At 32.3% G+C, this 19,111-nt stretch overlaps 1 protein-coding gene across 1 annotated transcript in view; it reads left to right on the forward strand.

The window, feature by feature from the left end:
* tinc (transmembrane protein tincar) overlaps positions 1–19,111 on the forward strand; it is a 44,233-nt gene that overhangs the window by 14,443 nt on the left and 10,679 nt on the right. The window lies entirely within an intron of this gene.

Consider the following 19,111-nt stretch of genomic DNA (forward strand, 5'->3'; position numbering starts at 1 on the left):
TAAAATTATATTATTATCAAGATCCAAAATAATTACTTAGCTGTACGTTATATTCTAATCGGCTTTGCACATATACACGCAATTTATCACGATTCAATGCGCGGGTGTTAGAAAACAACAGCTTTTCTGCGAAAAGCGTAAATTGCGACGGTCTGAAGAATAGCGAGACAAATTGCAGTGCTCCATTTAACCCCGTAATTAATCGTACGTATATACATCCGAAGAAATTCAAGAACGAGAAATGCGAAAAGTTGGACAGATAGATTACAAGTTTGTACTTTTCCTTGACGTGCATTAATCAAACGGTACAAATAATAATTACGAAGCACAAAAGAGTTCGTAAAATATGATTTAATCAAATTGGCAAATTATTAATTGATTTGAAATTTTTCTGTAGCTCTGAATTCGATTGAAAATCATTTTTTGCATAATATTTTTGTAGAAAATATCTGCGATCGTGTATCCGTGAAATAAAGTTTCTTGAAATTTACGCGCAAAATGCCGAATTTAATAATAAGTAATATAGCGTCATCGTATCAGAAGATTGTCGGATGTGTCTCGCTGTAGATGAGAAAATTTCATTCATAACGGAATGAAGTTTGGATGATTTAGAAGAGCATCGCAAATATTACTGACAGAGTGTGCACTTGGGCGTTGGCACCTAGCAGGTTCTCGTATAAGAAAATACGTGAAAAATATAGGAACATAGAAGTAGAAGTTAGAGTAGAAAACTATGAAAACCTCTGGTCTGGCGCGATCAAAACTTCGGCCATCGCCTGCGAGTGCGAGTTTGTGCTAGTTTAATGCTCGTATTACGCAAAGCCATGTTTATGTTTACGGTAGTTTAGCACGGGAAAAGCTCGGAGTGTCTCGACGAACCCTGTTCACGCCGCTCGGCATGTAATACATTGCATACATCGACCCCCCGCTCCAAGAAACTATCCCTTATCCAGTTTGTCTCCTCGCTGACGCCGGAATTAAATTCGTCGGGGAATTCTCGTGCAACGCGCGCATGTACTTATATTTTGCTAAATACGAATCGCGTAACGCATATTGCGAACTTGGTTATTAGTCGTCAAAGCAATCCGATTTATCAAGGTATGCGACCCCAAAGCTCTCAACGCAAAGTTACACGTACGTGCTACGAAATCATAAACTTCCAAAACCATGCGTTTATAGCTCTAGCATGTCTAGGATAAATATATTGAATAGGTAAAACCACAGCAAAAGCATGAATGCGGTTTCTGTAATGAAAATTGAACGAATGAAGTTACGGATAGATGTTTCTCACAATTAAAAATTAGATTTTAATCAGATATTTTAAAAGGTGCATTATTATATTATCACAGTAGATACTTAAATTAGAGTAACTTCGGTATTTGCATCACGCGAGAAATTACGTCGTAGAAATCAGAAAAAATGAAAGGAATCTGCACGCAACTACTCTATTGTTATATGTATATGCCTTTATATTATATTAACATTATGTTATGGTTTCAGTTTTACTATTAATATTAATGAAATATTAATGAAATTGTTGTCAGTTGACAACTGTATTATAGCCAGGGAATGAAAGTAACTCGTTGTTTGTAACGAAGTTACAATTACAAGTTACTTTTTTGGTAATTTTACTGGTAACTGCGTTACATTTTTTTTTTTTTTTTGGTAACGATAACGAATTTTACACTTATTTTTTATTTTACAGTTACTTTGTACACGATTGGACACGGTTCGATTGGACACAAGCCACTCATAGCGCTTGAGACTAGATAGCCGCTAAATACATACTCGTTCGCTGTGATTGATGGTCGTCAATTTTAAAAAAGTAACGGAAAAGTAACAAAAAGTTACTTTCTCAAATAACGGTAACTTGTTACTTTTTCTAATCGGTAACGAGTAACTGTAACTTGTTACTTTTAAAAAGTAACTTTCTATTCCCTGATTATAACCTACATAAAATGATTACTGCAGAGGGTGCTAATTTGCAGAAGGCTTAATGGTTATTTGATACATAAGTATAGAGGGATAGTGAAGAATGAAGTTTAGTAAAATAGAGAGATTCTTGATTAGAAGAATTGTTCTTGTACTACTAAATAAAAAGTTATTTATGTGTTATAAAGCGCGTTTTGCGAATGAATTCAGGACGAATAAAAATTTAGGAAAAGTTATAAAGCTAAGAATATATATTCAAGAATATTAAAATCATGCACAGAGGCAATAATTTCAAAAGATTTATCATTTTTATCATTGTCTCATAATCATGTCAAATAGCCATGAGAATACAATAATATATACATTATAGCGTTTTATTATATAAACGCTCGTTTTTCGTGTTAGGCTCATGTCAAATACATATTACATCCCTAAAATTACTAATTCACAGTTTGATGAAATATCGTTGTCGTTTCTTACTTTTATGATTAAAGACAACATCTTGCTTTAGTAATTAATTCTATCGCGTGCCGTGCGGTTCACACTCGCTATCTCTGACACCCACAAAATGCACTTAACAATTTACGAGTTACAAAAAAACTATAAAGGAAGTTTTAACAAGTTCTACCGGATCGGATCGCGAACTTCTTTATTGTGTATTTATAAAAAAAAAGAACGTAAATTTTAATAAACGTCAGTTAAGTGTAAAAAATAAGTATAGGGAAGAAATCTTATCTAAATTAGACCTTTTTTTAAGCCAATTTAAATTTTATTACCGAAGAAAAAATAATGAAAACGATGTATTAAGTATAAATTAATGTATTAAATATAAATATCTAGTATTCTCTCTTAAGAATAGATTTTGTATTAACAAGAATATGATTATATCAAATAGTTAAAAAACTGTCTCTATCCTCACATTACTCTATCTTAAGTTACGCATATAAGAGAGGACATTAAAAAGTGACTCGTATTTCAGTTTGTTTCTTGCAAATAATATTTATTACTACTGCACGTAAAAGTTATCCACGCAACGAAATGCCTTTGACTTTCTGTAATTATGTAAATTTGCTAGTTTCTCAGATGGTCGTTTTATACGGAATAATAGAACTTCTCGCAAAACGCTCGAAAAGAAAGCCTTTAACTTTCGTAAAAGCCCCCTAGCTAACGCCGTAAATGGAAAATGCGTGGTTGTTCGTTTCAATCTGCATTATACTATATGCAATAAAGTCACCGTGCAACAGATTTGATACGCCAGTTACGTTCTAAAGAGCACAATCACGAACGTAATATTCTCTTTTTTATCCCTGGTCGCAAATATTGCTTCCATATTCGTCGTTAAAGAAATACTCAATCAATAAACTTGAAATATGTATACTTATTTTGCTCAAGTATGTATAGCAGCAAATCATTCATACACCTATTAAAAGTATGCATACTTTCTTTTTTTATATACAATTTTTTTTATATGATATTTTTCAAATTATAATGCATTAAATACTTATCTATACAATTAAATTATTGTTAGTACGATAATTACACAAATTTTAAATTAATTATACAGAGTATTCCAAAATTTGCGATTCAAAATACATACTATAACAAGAATTAAGTTCTCGAAAAATTAAATAAAAATAAAAATTTACAAATAATTTTTTATTAAATTTTTGGAGACCTTTCTTGTTATAGTATTTTAAATCGTGAATTTTTTAATTACTCTGTATAATTAATAAATAATATTAAACCTCTACCCGTGTTGACAATACTGTAATACCACGAGAACTTTTTAAAAACACTCGGATCAAAAAAAAACCCGAACACAGTTAGAAGATGAAGAAACAAAAATAAGTTAAAATCATGCGTTTCGCGAGTTTTCTCCGTGTCCAGATCCATTCTTGGAATGCCAACGTTTCGTAAAACTTGCAGTCCACTTCATCAGGGCGAGGAGTAGCCTGATACAGTATTAGGTTGCTCCTCGTCCTGATGAAGTGGATTGCAAGGTTTACGAAACGTTGACATTCCAAGAATGGACACGGAGAAAACCCGCGAAACGCATGATTTTCATATAGGAAGCACCCGTGGAAGCCTCAAGAATATTAAAAATAAGTTAAATTATATTAGAACATTACCTGACAGAAAGCATAAATAAAAACATATTTTTTATTTTTGTATGTACGAATTTGCGATTTTGTTTTTTAAATATAATAATCTTCTGTTCGTCTAATAATCCACGTTTTCTTATTTTAAAAAATTGCATATGTGAAGGGTGAAATGTATTTACTATTTTCGTATGAGCATTGCGCAAGAAAAGAACAATAGTTTTGTGTCTAAGCGCGCTCGCAACAGTACGCGGATTAAAGGCGTCGATTCTGCAGTAGTACAAGTCAACAATTCGCATGGTCTGTTCGCAGCGCGGAGCGAATTCGAGTGTCCGAACGCCACACGAAATAGCTCTCGTTCATACTCGAAAAAGAGGACAAGCGGCACTTGAATCTGTCACACTTAAAGCATCGTACACGTATTACACGATTATGATTCACGAGTTTGATGAAAACAGTCCTCTTCCTTTGAACCTGCCTGCGTCGCACGATGATGCAATATGAAGAGCCCGCATAATGAAATTGCTAATCGCGTAGATTGCTAGTCTGGTGGCTGCCATAAACGTCGATAGTTAAAAGCGCCCCATTAAATACTCGGCACTAAATCTCAGTTGAAGATACGAAAATGCTGGACCGATCGGGTAATAAGACACGCTTGAAATTGATCTCCTAAATCGTACAAACCAATTGAAAGGTCACGAAGATATATATATATATATAGAGAGAGAGAGAGAGAGAAGTTATCCTATATTTTATTTATTTCCAATATCCGCATATTGATATACAGAAGTTTCAATTAGCTATTCGTTTAAAATATATATCGAAATGTTTCATAAATATAAAATATAGAGAAAGAATATCAGCCTTATTTGGAAGAGATTTATAAAATGAATATGAATTTATTTCATGATTCATGAACATTAATTTTTATTACGAGAGAGAGAGAGAGAGAGAGAGAGAGATGTCATTAAATATTTAAAATAAATCTTACAGATGATTTGTTTCCGTGTCCCTACAGATTATTCATTTTCAATGCTTTATTTTATAACTATATAGCTATCTATTTGCAAATTGAAAATAAAGAAAGGATAAGAATATCGGATTCTGTAATATCAAATATATATATCGTTTCTTACAAAAAAATTTCTTTTAAGAAAGGAACCAGTTTTTTTAATTAAAATATTGCAACCCCTTAATCATCGATAATTCAGGTCTGTGCGTTGCTGCGGTAATGATAAGATACTTTGCAGCGAGACTTCAAAGTACTTCCACGATCCAATTAAGGTTTAAAGGTTCATATCTCTTCACGCCATAATGGAATTAGCATCATCTTAATTTGCAAAGGTCATCTAAAGGTCCTTCGTTACTCGTGAAAATTTCCTGAAGATATCTTTGTCAATGTATTTTTTATCATCTTTTTTTTATTCTGAAACGTCCTTCTCGAAAAGTGCTTCAAAAATATTGAGGAAGGAAAGATAGACATCTTATTCTCAATAACAACATCGCGTTGACATTTATTACCGTGACATTCATGCATTACATTCAAGCTATATAGTTGTTCGGGAAGTCAGAATGAAAAGTAAATATTTTCCTTTGTATCCACCTGCGTTCTGTAATAGTGACACTTCCTTGGTGTTGCTTGCCAGTATATTATGTGTCATTACAACATCGTCGCTAAGTTGCGAAGTCTTTTACGTTATACATAACACGCAGTATATATTTACATCTTTAACGAAAAATGTATTATTTTATCATTCCATTTTTCAATCAGCAATTGTTTATCTAATTAATTACACATAAAAAATTTTTATGACATTTTTAATTATAATATTTAATTAATCAATTAATTGTATTTTTATTATAATAATTTAATTATGTATTAATTATTATATTTATATGTACGATTTTTTTTTACGCTGAAGATGGCATCGTTTGTTTTATACACGTTATTCTTATTTGAATTTATATGAGTTTAATAAAGAGAAATCTTGTGTTTTAATGTTAAATATTTACATTCTGTGAACTACGTTTTGACTCTTAGAGGCTCTTTCATAATTTTATTGTAACAATAATTATTATCTATGATTTTTAATTAATCAAACATTGAAAATTAGAACCTAATGATGAATAATAAAATCTTCAAAAAAGAATACGTAAAGATACCAGAAGGTTTGCGGTTTATCGCCGTGTTTTTGTCCATTATTAATGCCAACGTTTCGTGAAACTTGCTGTTCACTTCATCAAGGCGAGGAGCGCACTGATACTCGCGCTTGGTGAAGTGAACAGCAAGTTTCACGAAACGTTGGCATTAGTAATGGAAAAACATAAATTGTATAAAAGTGCAAAATGTATGTTTTTTATTAACAAGAGTATGATGTAAGATAAGAATCTCAAATGTCTGTTTTGATTGCATAACGTTATACTACCTACAGCTAAATGCCTGGGCAAAAATTCTGAATGGAAATCAAATCGTTCACCCAATGGTGATACCAACTACACCTGCTTCGATTTTTCTGCCAGTGAGAAGACAGGTAGATAACCGACGGCTGTTGCTTTTGCATGGGCATCCATATCCCGGTGATTCCATCCGTTGAAGTGAAAACCCATGTTATCATTATGTCCAATCCCTTTCCCGCACTCACGCCGTTAGGAAAACTTTCTACGCTCTTTTCCGCACAAAATCTCGCAATCAACCTCTGGCCAACTCTTCGTAGCGTATCCAATTTTCTGCGCAGATATTGACTAACGCATTGATTGATTCCAGTTGAAACTCGAGAGAGGATTTCTCGAGCGTAAACCTTCGCGGCGGGTGGGGTGGCGTCAAAGTTCGCTCATTATACCTGTTGCTAATGGGGATCACGCGCTAATGATTCGCCTGCTATGAACTTTAAAGGACCGTGAAATGTGAAATTCCTTTTCGTTTCTATAAGGTCGACTAGACATGAAATGGAGAAAGAAAGAGATAGAGAGAAAATGAGATAGATTCGATATAACTGCGTAGGGATTAAACGCATCAGAATAATTTGAAAACTTTCTTAAAGTACCTATTCGTGCGCGAGGCATTACCTATTAAGCAAGAATTTTAATCGTAATTAGTTAATAATGATTTGGAAAATAAACTTACAGAAATACGAAGAACAATAATGATTACACAAAAAAATAGAGTTCATATTTGAATCACAAGAAAACAATGCATATGTACTTTTTAAAAAAAGATGATCCGGGGTCGAAAAAAGAGGATATAACTTTTTATGCGTTAAATGTAGATATTTAATAAAATAAAATTTCTAGAACACAATTTTTATTGACAATTCTTATTAATATAATTTTATAAATATAAAATTTTAATTAATGACTGGAAATTTTATGATTTTTAAAAAAGTACTCTTTATATATATATATAGGGAGGGAGGGGGTACAGGGGCTAAGTGGGCACCTTTTTTCCAATTGCAACTTTCAATAACAAAATAAACGATTTTAGTCAAATGATTATAGTGTTTTATAGAGTGATTATAAGATTACAAGATAGCAATAAAAAGTTTTGGTGTTTGCAACTTTATTTCATCCATATACACAAAAAATGATGTGATTCGGAAAATGAAATCTCAAAAATTACTTTTGACTATCGAAAATACGACTACCTAAACATAACAACGCGACACCTAAACTAACCAAACTTCGTTGGTAAAGAAGACACACAAGATGCTATCTACAATATAAATTGGGAACTCATAAGATATATTTTTGCCACTCAAAATTCAAATGCCAGCTTAGCCTCAGTCTCCCCCTATATATACAAAAAGGAATATAGCTAAATACCTTACACAAGATAAATTCCCGTATTTACCAAATGCATTTATCCGTTTCAATTTAAATCTCTGTTTTAAATAAAGATATTTTATCACATAACGAATGTGATTTATCTAAATTTTTTGTTAATAATTGGTAATTTTAAATAAAACATAATGCATAATAAATTTCTGTAAACGGTATTAATAATACGCTACGCTCTTCAAAACTGTGTTACATCACAAGTATGCAAATTATGGTTATGGTTGGTCATCGTTAATGCATTTTTAATAGGTTTTATTTTTTATAACTAGTAGCATGATGTAACATGATGTTGCAAAAATGTGCGATAAAAAAGTCTGTTGCATAATATTAAGCTTATATGTCATTTAATATATATAATATTATGAAGTTAATATCTTACACGGTAAAACGTGTATTTGTATTAAAAATGTAAATATTAAAACAGTTTTTGTTGAAATTTTTATATTGAATTTTTAACATTTGAGAGTTAATTTAACATAATGTAATTATGTTATTGAATTTATTTTGTGTTTAATTGGTATTTCCCCCCCCCCCCATATTTCTTAGTATTAAAATAACACAATTTATGAATAAGTAAACAAATGATATAAAAATGAATGTCACAATAATAAAAAATGTATCTCACAATTGTGCTATGTGACTTAATAAAATTAAAATGCTTAATGTTTTTTAAATTTAATTTTTATTATAAGAATATAGGACTAATATATTTAGGGTACAACAATACTATGGAATAATATAGAAATGCATAAAAATAATTTATCGCGCAATTTCAGAGCATTTAACTTTTTTATATTAAAATCTTATTATTATCGTATTATTTATATATAGTTACTAATTGTGTGAACAAAATCAGTGTTCTATTATAGATCTATGGCTACAAAAATGCTGTTCTGGACCTTTGCAATCACACGGATGGTGTGTTTGAATATCAGAATAAAGAAGCGCAAGTAGAATGACGGTCCTGGATATTCCTCAACCGTCATAAATATTTAAGCGCCTCGAACTCCCTTCCTCGTAAATGTATGGATGGATGAAACATTGCGCGCTATGAAACTTTTGAAATCATTCGGGGAAAGGTAGCGCTCGTCTGTTGATTTTATAAATAAAGTTGTCAGATCATATCTGGCAGCATATATTTCGTTATAATATTTATAAGCATCGCGCGCGAAATAATACAGAAATCGATTAGTGAAGTGAAAGTGAAACGAAATCGTGATTCGCAATAAAAGAAAAAAGTTACACGTTATATAAAAAAACTAATTATTTTATATTCTAAAAAAAAACTCTGTGTCAAAGAAAAAACGCGAGCACGTCAATGACGTTTCTAATACTGAAAATAAAATTGTTAACACAATAACGCGTTTAAATCACGCGATATGGAAATAAACGTGAACTCTTAAAGCAATTTTAAAATTAGACCCAGAAGTATTATTTTTTAAATTTCTTGACATAGAATTCTGCGAATTATTCAAATCGCATCCCAAGTTTACGATCCCTCGGAACACGCACAAGATTATGTGCGATAAGCGTGCAATTTCGGCTAAATTTCATTAATCTGTCTGTCACCAGGTTTCCACAAGTTTTTTTTTACACTGCGTTCCCGTTCCCTTTCGTTAATAAACTGCCGAAAATAAATCTTTTACTCTTTTTTTAATGATAATACTGACAATAAAGTAGCTTCCAATTTTAACTGCGTTATCGCCGCGAAAGTTTCGCGCGGTGGGATGAAGGGGCAGACGGGGATGTAACAGGGTAACTTCGTCCTGGCTACGTCCTCGCTCGCGTATTGATCGGTCAGGTGTGTGCATACAGTTTGCTGCAGGATTTCCCGTTCGTAAAATCCCTCCTCCTTGAACGTCCCCGTCTCGTTTAAACCTTTGAAAGCTCGCGGCGATTCCCTGTCCCGTTTCCCTCGTCGAGAATTGATGCAATTTCACAACGCAACTTGCACCGACAACGGGCTGCTTTTTCTCTCGGATACGTTTCACGAGGGAGACAGCCTTTTATCGCATAATAATAGCAGCGTAACTTTCAATTAGGAATATATCTATAGTGAGCGGATAACAAGGTGTTATGATATTTTAGTCGGAGCCGGAAGAACATAAAACTCCAACGAAGGCTTTAACAAAGGAACATTGTTTTAATGCGCATATATTTAGCTTAACATTAAAATATCATTAATTCTCTTATGCAATATTATTTACATTTGTGAGCGTCTTTTTTTTCTTAAGTAGACAAAATATATCACCATAATGTAAGCTTAACTGGGATACAAAATAGTTAAGTACTATGGAAAAAAAGACAAACTAATCATATTTCGTCAAAAATGAAATATATTTACGTTATGCGTTATCATATATTGCTTAATTGTCCTTTTGCAAGGTATAATAAATAAATAAATATATATATATAATATAACTTACACTTTATATACAATAATATTGTGTAATAAAAAAATATACAGGGTATTCCGGAAATCGTGGTATAACCGAGGAGACGATTTATTATGCAAAAGTAAATTAAAAATACAAAATAAAATCTTTTTATACATAGAGTTCTATTTTCGAGAAAATCGAGTTTGAATATTCGTTAATTATGCCTGCACTTGATTGCTTGAAGTCATTTACTTGATTCATCCAATCTGGCTATCCATCATTATTTCTATTTATGTCTTTAATTCGCCGAGCAAGAATTTGCCTCCGATATATGAAAGGTGACATTTTCAATCATTTTTGATTTAATAAAATAAATACATTAAAATTTATTGCATTATTTTAAACTGCATCAAGTTCAGACATAGAAAGAATGGTGAATAGAATTAGATAAATCAAGCAGATTATGGATAATCTAATGCACGCGTATTTAATGAATATTCAAACTCGATTTTCCCGAAAACAGTGTTCCATATAAAAAAATTTTATTCTATTTTTTCTATACTTTTTCTATATTTTTTTATTTTAAATTTTAATCTATATTTTTCTATTTACTTTTATGAAGAATCACCTCTTTCTCGGTTATACCACAATTTTTGGAATACCTACTGTATATGGTATATACTATAGGTATAATATATTAATTTATAAAATTTTTAATAAAATGAGTACTTAAATATTATGCTATTAATTCATAATTTCAGAAGCACATGTCTTCCAGTTTTTTATTAATTAAAATATCAGAAAATAGGGGGCGCATAAAATACTTCAAAACCTGCTTGAATAATAAAAGTAATAAATCCAAATAATGATAATGCCTGTAAAGGCCGAACACTGGATGTACGCGTGGAATGAGTTTATTAATCAATAATAATAATGGGCGTTTCGATCCGATTACGGATCCTTCAAAAGTAATAAAAACTTTTTATTAAATTCTGAAAGCTTTCAGCACTTACTTATACATATAATCAAAGAATTCTCTCACGAGACAGAAGTGCGAGACATGGACGAAGAATTTGAATAAGCAACTGCAAACAAGCTGTCAAGAATAGTGAGCGATTCTTCTCTTCATTCTCGTACAATCACGGAACGGAAATGACGCGTACCAATAAAGGAAGGGACCGTAAGAACGATGAACAAGGAGAAATGGCGATGTCCCGTCGTTCTCTGTTTCGCGCGATTCCTTCTCTCTCGCTTTTCTTCACACACACTTCCGTCCTCTCCATAACCCACTGATTCTGTTTGCTCTGCGCTGTCCCTTGCGGGGTTGATTGCACCGGCTGACGGCTCTATTCCGCGCACGTTGACCATAACCGAATTAGCGAGTAATTAGTTTACATAAAATTACACCAACCGACTCCGCCCTTTTCCACCCGTGCACTCTTGCGCCCATTTCCCGGCCCTCCGTCTTCCGGATCGACCGGTCGGCCGATTACACCTACGGAGCACCTGTCTATCGCGATCGACACGCCAACACGCTCGAAAGGCTATCACCCAGCTTGCTACGCAATTTCATTATCGGTGATTTAGTTGAACGCATCCCGCACGGGGTGTTGCGCCGCGCGGCCGGAAGTGCCGGGATGTGCCGGTGGTTTATGAGCTGTATGATGCTCGCTCACACGCGCAAGGGGCAAAATCGGAAATGTAATTGTCGGCGATCGTAACCGAGCCTGCGCGTTTCTATACCATGAAAAATAATATAATGAATGTCCGCGGTTTTATTAAAAAATATAAACTTTTGATATTTTCTTCAGAACTTTATGGTATACAGGAGCGGCGCTAAATAGGCGCTCCTATACAATATTTAAATTAGCACATTACATTCGTCATATAATGATCCAATATCCACAATAGAAGACGCAGGAGACAAAAATGTCACTAGATAGAAAACGAATTTTTTCATTTAATATCATATTGTTTTTGTGCGCACTGGCCTACATTAAAAATTCACGGTTAACTATTATATATGAATAGTAAAAAAGTGAAAAGTAAATATAAAAGAATCAGAATTATATCTAAATTAAAAGTAGAATTATTCATTATAATAAAGCAAATGTATCTCATAACGTTTCAATTTACGCATCTGTTCTTTTAGAAAATTTATAAAATTCTTCAATGTGATTTAAAATTAACGACAAGTTCGGAAACTTCTAGTTAAAAGTTGGACCAATAATAAAAACCATTAAGATTATTTATCTAGCACTAGAAATAAAAGAAAGAAATATTCCTGGATTATTGTGATCGGTTTCCTGATGCCATATACTACTATATTATTTTTTATATAATGTAATTTTAAGTAAACTTTTTATATTAAATACATAAATAAAAATCTTTGACAAAATTGACAGAATTTCTCTAGAATTGATAATATACAGGGTGTTTGATAAGTAACGATAAAACTCTCGCATAGGTGTAGAGCGGATTAAACTGAGTCAAAAAGTCCTCTACCATTTTACAATTTTCATAATAGTTAATAAGATATTAATTACTAAATATCACCGAATATTGATTTTCAATAATATTTTACTCAAGTACTATTAATTTTACAGAAAAACAACAAATGACAAAAATTGTTTATTTTCTTCTCATAGAGTCCTGAAAATTTTTTCAGAATTTTTTAGTACCGCATTTTCTCATGTTGGTAAAAATAGTTGCCAATAAAAAATACAGTACAAAAAAGTTGATAAAAAATTCTGAAAAAATTCTTAGAACTCTATGAGAAGAAAATAAACAATTTTTATCTCTTGCTGTTTTTCTGGAAAGTTGATGGTACTTGAGTAACAAATTATTAAATACCAATATTCGGTGATTTTTAATAATTGATATCAAAATGGTAGAAGACTTTTCGACTCAATTTAGTCTACCCCTATACAGGAGTTTTATCGTTACTTATCAACACTCTGAATATGAAATCAATGCAAAATGTTCTTATAAAATAGTTCATTTACAGTGATAGTAAACAAGAAATGTGTTAAATTAACATTAAAATTAAAATAGGGTGACGCCCTAAACTCAAATAGATGTGTATCCAATTAGATACACATAGCAAAGTGTAAAGACCCACAGTATACTTCATCAGGTAAAACTCGTATCGTATTATAAATTCTTTTCATTTTTATACATAATTATATTTGCAATGCATAATCTGCATACATCACGACAGTGACTGTAAGATGTTTGTCATGCGCGCATTTGTGCGGCGCAAGTTGCATCTCCTGACGTACATCTCATATTCATGGACTCAAACGCAGGGCAACATGTTTCACGAGCAATTCCTCCGGCATCCGATATCCCGTAAAATATGCATGCGTGTTATCATTACCGCTCTACGTGGTGCATCGTTCTCGTACGGAGGCGATCATACAGACGATAATGCCAATAACACGCTTCAACGATACATTACCCGCGCATACGCTTCGGCATGAATAATTTTTAAACCGCAAGCGTGATCGGGTCACGAAAAATCGCACCACCCTTCGCTTTTGAGTGACATGTAGTCTGCGTATGTACCATAGATTTGTACACTGATGTGAAAAAAATTTCTGCCTGAAAAAGAACGAATCAGAAGGTTCTGATTATTTTAATTTGGTTATACGTTATAAAATTCTGGTTACATCTTAATTAAAATTATAATAAATTCAACCAGAAAATTCTGATTTGTCTATTTTTAACCAGAATTTCAACTAATACAATCAGACTCTTTTTCCAATGTATTATAAAAATAAACACGTAAAATTTCTCTCCTTTCTCTTCGCAAATATGTCATCTAACAGGCTTACATCCATTGTGAAATCTGTCAAGAACATAATAGATATCACATCCGCGTGTACAGTTCTTCATAAGCGAGAGTTCAGCGTGATGACCTCTTTCATTGTTATTTTACGGAAAGGTCGTTTGGTCTTAAAGTTCGAAGCATGCTGTGTAATTAACGACATATCCGATAAGAAATAAATGCCGGTATCCCACGCCCTTCGCCTTTACGAAGTATGCTTTCGCGCAAAGGGTTAACATGTCATTCGCAAAAGTCATTTCTACGAGGATGCCGTACAATCGGTCCGTTAATACATTAGTGTGAACTGTAAGGTAGTTTTGTCTACCGAGCTGGAATACCGAGTCGGCGTGATAACGCCATTACAAAGGTCATTGTCGTGACTGTTCCCTTTCCCCGTCGACGAAGCGAGAGAAGCGGGTGGCTGGTCGGGGGTCAGGGGTTGCTGCAACCTGCCGGCAGCTACCCTCCTATCGGGTCTCGACGTCGCTCTCTCCTGTATTCATGAACTTGAACGTGACCGTTAGCAGCTCGATGAGTCGCATCCGCGCGACTTGCATACGCGCGGAGGAAAGATTATCTGCCACGACTCGAATCTACTTTTCTCGACCCTGCGATCAGCTCTACGTCTGCAACAAAAAGATTTCTCACCTCTAGGGGTCTAACTGTACATTATCTTCAGAGCGCTATGAAGTACATTCTTAATTACATAACGTAAATTAATTGCATTTATACTACGGTTGAATTATTTAACAACCTCGGGAAATCTTCTCTTTTAAATTTTACTCTGAAGCAAAAACTCTATAAAACATTTTTATTGAAAATTTAACTGGTCTTCTTTATTAAAGTATTTTATTAATTTTTTTATTTCTCTTATGACAATTCAAAACTGAAATATCTTGAAATTATCTATATAAAGTCTCATGCAGATGCGTTTATATAGCAAATTCGGTTGGACGCACTAATACGCATTGATGCATTAAAACCATTGTACTGATTTAATCTGATTGTGAGTAAAGTAAAATGCAAATATTTTGAATTATAAAACACATATTTTACTTAAAAGCACAATAAAATGTATTGCGGATTTAAACACACATCTTTACGTTAATTTATACATTCGCTATTAAATAAATGTGTTTATATTAAAATGCGTTATTAATATTATACACACTTATGATATAGCATAGGTTTGGTTCAATAGTCGTTTATTAATTTTATGTATGTATTTTTAAAAATATGTTTATTGTTGAAAGATACAAAAATGTATACAATGTAATAAAAAGTACAATCTCTATGAAAGAAGAAAAACTAAAGATGTATAATTTTTAAAAAAGTACACACAAATTAAAAATAATTATATTAATATATTTTCCTTTATAATTACAAATATAAATATGTATGTATATTATTCCTTTATAATTTTTTATCTCTAATTTCTGCAGAGTTAGATTCGGATTGAAATATGAAATTTATCAAGTAATTAAAACGATAAAAATATATAGATTATTTTATTGATTTAACAACGATACTCTTCAGAAAAGTTTGGATAACATCAATTCTGTATTTTTTCAAGCTTATAAATATATTTAAGTTGTATAAACGAAGAAAATACATGGGGTTGATGCACACTGCGCTACATCGTAAATAAAAACACAAAGCCGCATCTAAACAAAGGACAGACTGTTTGAAACAATGGCAAACTTTATGACAAATGAATCAGGGAATACTCGAAAAGCACGGTGATGTGGTTTTATGAGCCATTAAACATGTAAAATAAACCGATTAAATATGTCTATCCAAGAATGCAAATTTAATTGGTGACCGTTATATAATATCTACAATTACACGAACTGGTAAATTTGCAATAATGCGCATGCAGTCGGTTTGCACAGAAATGTTTTTGTCCACGCTCATTAAACGCGAATGTCAACCAGTATCAACACATTTTAATTAACCAAGTTCTTTATCTCATTTACCATAACCGAGAGACTAACTGACTGCAATTTCCCAATTTATTAAATTTTCATGCAGTCTCAAGCAATTGTATCTTCGTGTAACACACGTGCATTCGATATTCAACAGTTGTAGTCCTTAGCTAGAAAACCATTTCGAAGTCTGTCTGAAGAAGACGAAGAGAAGAAGAAGAAGAAGAACAAGTCTGTCTGGAAGAGCAGACTTCTTGTTTTTCCTTTTCAAAAGTCTCCAACAGAAACAACTGTGCTTCCTCTTAGAGGTTGCTATTGACGCACTTCGGATGTATAGTAGAACAACTTCGAATGGAAGACCGTTTCTTCTGTACATACATGTACCTTATTGCAAGTTGAGAAGTTGAAACAACCTCTTACAAAGTGAATGTATCAGTTTTTTTAAATTATAGAAATTAAAAGAGAAAGAGAAAAAGAGAAACACACTATTATTGATATTAAATTGTACTGTTACTACGTTTTACTCGTACTGTATATGAAAGTTTTTCGTATTTCAATCTCTGTTATTCTTAATGCTATCGTTTGGATACAATGTTAGTTTTTTCATTTATAATTTGTCTGGATGCAATTTCGTGCAATTAAACATTGCCAGGTGGTGTTTGTCGTTGCAAAGAAGGTCAAATGAAAGCAACGTAATCTGACTTAAGGCTGCAGGATACCAACATTTTTGTCCTTCTCGCAACTTAATCCCTTCTACGTCATCCCCGGCGGGATTAAAGATACTGAGAATGCGGAACCTCAGCCTCGAAGGGGCCTCGGAAAGTGAGACAAGTTTAATCCCCTGGCTGTAATTACGCCGTATTCCAAGGCTAAAAATATTTCGAAGTCCGAGGAAAGGATAAATGGTCAGAATGTGAGGGACGGTCAATTAAGCGCGACTTTGTGCTTTCGTCTGGATTTCCCGCGTGATTTTCGCTCTCTCAGCATTTATCGTTCTGTGTTGTCTATTTACGAGAGAATCGGAAACATTTGAACGAACACGTGGGATCCCGACGGTTTACGCTCGTTTTGATCCGCTGAATCCGACAGCTTGCTAATTTAAACGTTTTCTCGCAGCATTAAATTTATTTAACTTAAAATATCTCTTTTTATTTACATCAATGTATTAACACTTAAAATCAAATAATTTAAAACAAATCAAATAATTTAAAACAGGTCCGGTAAAAAATTAATAAGATAATTTTTCCTTTTTGGTAAGATTACAATCCATCGCAAAAGAATTCTTTAAATTCATCATTTAACATCGCCGAAAATAATTGTAATTAAAATTTAACTATTCAACGTGAATTGCCGATATTGTCGCAATATTATATCTGAGCGAATATTATGTCAAACGGCAAAGTTTCGTCAAGAGCTCATTAACTAAAACCAATTACTGAGACAGACAGATTTAATTTTCCGTCGGCGATAAAATTAATTCAGTGCGGCATTCATCTAGTATCTATAGAATATTAGCACGATGAATTTTGTGTAAAAAAGATCAATTCAACGATACATAATACCTATTTAATATATTAATCTAAAGATGCATAATAAAAATAAAATTAATTCTTTCATCATAAAAAAATAAAGAAATATAAGCAAGTTATATTATTACAAACACATAGAATTTGTAATGACTACTGCATTAATTTCAATTATAAAATTATTATATTATATATATATATACAGGGTGTTAGTTAAGTATGTTGCCATACTCAACAGAGCGATTCTTTGGTTTATTTCAAGTAAAAAAGTCCATATAAACATGTGTCCTGAACGGCTTAGTTTCCGAAATAAAAAAATTTAAACTTGTAGTAATAATCTGTTTATTTGAAAGAAATACAGCTTGAACTAGTCAAAAACTAGTCAAAAACAGAAAAACAAAAAAACAGGCTTCAGTTCTTCTGATGAAATAAAACAATTAGATGAATTGTTGAAAATGTCCACCTTGCTCCATGATACATTCATTCGAACCTTCTTCTCAAAGATTGATGTACACGCTCAAAGGTCAGAACTGATGTCTATTTTTGATTTTGTGACTTTGATTTTGACTTTGTCACTTTGTTTACGGTTGTGCGAATGGTAACTCACGTGAAGCAAGGCATATTTATGCAAGAAGATATCTCCAACGTAATTTACCATTTCGTCAAACATTTGCAAACATTTATCTATATTTCAGAAACTAAGCCGTTTAGGACATGTGTTATATGGACTTTTTTACTTGAAATAAACCAAAGACTTGCTCTGTTGAGTATGGTAACATACTTAACTAACACCCTGTATATATATAAAACGTCTACTTTAAAAATTATATTAATGAAATATCATGTACCATAAATTTCTTGTTTTTTTCATATTATTTATTAAAACTAAAAATTTTTGTAATAAAAAATATATGTGCAAATGACAAAAAAAGAGATTTACATTTTAATATTGCAAGTTTTTCCGATATAGATTTATATTTTATTATTTATATACAATTTAAAATTGTTTTCAAAGTATATATAATGCTTATGGATACACGTAATAATAAAGTGAAATAACGCCAGATGTTTGAATATTTTTTAATATTACAGTAAATGACAATAAAATCTTGTTTCCTGATTGTTATTACGTATTCGATCGAATCAATAATGTTCACACGAAGTTCAAAGGTGACTAAAAGCGGCAGGAAAGAAAGCGGAGCCAATAAGAAACAGATCGAGACAAAAACGAAACTTGAGAGAACCTCAGAAGCGCCTTACGATAAATCGTGGAAGAAAAAAAGACCTTATCAATGTTGGAGACAGAGGGGAGTGAATTGTTCCAGACAAGGAATCGATATATTGGTATTTTTTCGCGCTTCAATATCTATTCAGACCTTTTTTAGAAACTTCCGTGAAAGCTGTAGCAATTGAAAGTTTAATGAGTCAGAACACATGAGAAGAAACTTAACTAAAAATTGTGTAGCATTGTACTAAAAATGTAATTATATTAATTAATCATGAACTGTATCAAATAAAAATCGAGCAAGTACTTCAAATTTAACTGAATAACTGTTTTCATTAAATTTTTACTAATAATTTTATTTTT

This window comes from Mycetomoellerius zeteki, unplaced genomic scaffold (assembly GCF_001594055.1).
Source record: "Mycetomoellerius zeteki isolate Tzet28-1 unplaced genomic scaffold, Tzet1.0 scaffold98, whole genome shotgun sequence".
Lineage (NCBI taxonomy): Eukaryota > Metazoa > Arthropoda > Insecta > Hymenoptera > Formicidae > Mycetomoellerius > Mycetomoellerius zeteki.